The sequence below is a fragment of the Amblyomma mixtum genome, chromosome 2, assembly GCF_055824585.1.
Source record: "Amblyomma mixtum isolate Tamu chromosome 2, ASM5582458v1, whole genome shotgun sequence".
Taxonomy (NCBI): domain Eukaryota; kingdom Metazoa; phylum Arthropoda; class Arachnida; order Ixodida; family Ixodidae; genus Amblyomma; species Amblyomma mixtum.
Window position 1 is genome coordinate 7,401,368 of NC_143013.1, and position 2,859 is coordinate 7,404,226.

A 2,859-nucleotide genomic window follows, 5' to 3' on the forward strand; every position below is an offset into this window, starting at 1 on the left:
GCGACACAAACATCATCATTTATTTTCCCTTAAGGACCCCTAGGTGGGGCATTACATAAGGGGGGAGCAAAAATACGAAATCACAAACAATATGAACATTTGAAATATAACAGTGAAGAAGGCAAAACAATTGTTAAAAGAGCATTGAAAAATGAAAAAGGGAACAATCACAGGTACACTGTGGCCATCACGCTATATATACAGGAAGAAAACGGGAACACTGATTAGCAGACAAGGGTTCAAAAATGAAACATGTGCAGAGGTGGTACTGAAAATTGTCGGGCATTACACTGTAAGTGCGCTAACGAAAAGGATGAGATAAAAGCAGGGTTTTGAATTTATTTGCATCGCGCTCAGTTACAACTGCCGCAGGCAGCTCATTCCACAGTTCAATGGCGGATGGCAGGAAGGATTTTTGAAAGGCATTGGTGGAACCATGTAAACGCTGTAGGCTCAGGCTGTTAAAAAGACGACGAGATGTTCTATTTGGAGGGAGTAGAAGTGTGCAGTGCAATTGAGGAAAACTGCAGTATAACTTGTGGAAAAGGCAGAGTTGGGACATTTTACGGCGAAAAGACAGTGGCGGTATGTCAAGCGATGATTTTATGCCAGAAACACTGGTTCTGCGATCGTAACATGAAGTAATAAATCGGGCTGCACGACTTTGTACTGATTCTAATGCTTCAATTAGGTATGACAAACACATATCATGACGTGAATTTCCCTTTTTTTATTTATTGTTTATTCCCCGTTGTTTATGCTATACGCGCTAGCTCAGTGGTTAGGGCATTTGGTTTCTGAGCCAGAGGACGCGGGCTGGACCATGATGACCTAGACGGCCGCGTTTCGCGGTAGGCGAAACTCAAAGGAACCCGCGTGCTACGCGACATCAGTGCTCTCCACTACGTCGCTTCTTTCTCTCTTCCTTCTTTCACCACCTTCCTTCCTCGCTTCCCCCTAGGCACAATCCGGATGCTCGCCCAGTAGTGACAGTCACTGCGCCATTTCCTTTCCCTGAAATCAATTGTGGGCGGGGCATGAGCGACCGTATACAACAACAGTGTTGAGTAAAACGGCACGAACTAGTAGGACGCCCAACCGGACAGTCGCCAGTGCAACGTCAAAATGAGCCTGCCACTACAGACCCATCGGCCGCTGACGTCAACATGCTTTCGCTGATTAATGCGCTAAGCCGTAAGCGTAGATCTAATATAATGTTTTTTACTTGCCACCAGTCTCGCTCACTGAATTATCCTGTCTTTTATTTCTGCGCCCCATCTCCACGAACCTAGCTTTCCGCAGCAACAGACCGGTGGAGATGCTGGTCTGCAAAGATAGCTTTCTTATCTGAAAAATATGCTGATACTTTGTCTGAGACTGTAATGAACGGGTCCCGAAACATACTGAAACTTCGTATACCTGCGCCAATGTCGACGTAATATCAATAGTTGTGCGTATGAGTTCATCTGTGAATAAGAACGGCGGACGGTTTGGTGAGCCGCCTCAGAGCTGCATCTGCGACTTGCAGCGACACTCAGCTTTGCTGGCGGAAGCGCTGTTAATGGCGTGCGCTTCATATAAACATCGCGAGGCATGGTTTTTCTTTAAACAAAAATAAAAAGAACTATTAGTAAAAAAAAAAAAAAAATGCCTTCGTCCGCGACAGGACTCGAACCTGCAATCTTCTGATCCGAAGTCAGACGCCTTATCCATTAGGCCACGCGGACCGGTACGAAGGCGCCGTCATAGAATTGTGTTTTCTCGGTCTTCCCCTTGTTTTTGAGGAGGGAGCGAGGTTTGATTTTTACGCGTTTTTATGGCATCTTCAGTCACCGCTATCCTTCAAAAGTGATGTAAATGTATCCGATTATCCTCTGGGCTCTTAAAGGCCCGAATGGACCCAGGATGCGACGCGACACCAGGTTTTACTCGTGCTTCTCTCTTCTGAAGCCAGGTAGGCAGGATTGTTACAAAGAAGCGGGCATTTTACGTTGCGTTCACTGATTAAGCAAAGCCGTCGAGCGGGATAAAACACAGCGCTAAAATCACTAAAATCGAAAAACGCGCTTTTTTTCTTCTTCGAAATCTGCGTCACTTGCGGAATGAGGCGCTTTTTTGTTAGCGTTATTAACGGGTGGCTTTCACTTTACGCAAAAACTCAGGTACAGCGCACTGTCAGGGCAGGAAGGGGTGGGGGAGGGAGGGGGAGAAGAGGGGAAGTTCTCTCTTGCCAGGTGACCGGGCAGACGGCGCGCGTGATTTGAATTTAGCGCTACCGCTCTGCAGGTCAGATTTGCGCAGTTATGTGCAAACAAGAGACGCAGTGACGTCAGCATCGAAGGAGCGGCGAAAAGTTGTTTGCTTATGCGCTGCTAGTTGCATATTCTTTCGTTTTGGCAGCAGCTACATACAAGTTCGTAGTTTATCAACAACGGCCACTTCTGCGCCTCACATGGGTGCGAAGCAACTACAGTCGACGCTCGTTACAACGGATCCGTATAAAACGGACAGCCGGCTATAACGGACATTACGGCTAATTTTGTTTCGTCACCACGCATCTTAAATCCAATATTTTTCGGTTTTAGCGAGCCCTGTTGCAACACACCATCGCTCACAGCGGACTAAATTTGCGGTAAAATTAGGGGAAAATGAATGAAGCACAGACGATGAAGGTAGCAGTTCAAAGAGCGAGTCTTTGGTTAAACTGAGTTCTCGCATCGTCTTCGACGCATGGGAACTATCAAGGGATATTTCCAACAGCAGAAAAACGACTGCTGTGCCGATTTTTATGGTTTATGGAGGTTTAATGTCCCAAAGCGACTCTGACATCGCACAGTACAGGGGCCTCTAGAATTTAGC

The 2,859-nt window shown here is 46.6% G+C and overlaps 1 non-coding gene across 1 annotated transcript; it reads right to left on the reverse strand.

Moving 5' to 3' along the window:
• Positions 1-1,654: 1,654 nt before the first annotated feature.
• Positions 1,655-1,727, reverse strand: TRNAR-UCG (transfer RNA arginine (anticodon UCG)). Its single transcript has one exon. It is a non-coding gene; the product is annotated as a tRNA-Arg (tRNA).
• Positions 1,728-2,859: the final 1,132 nt, after the last annotated feature.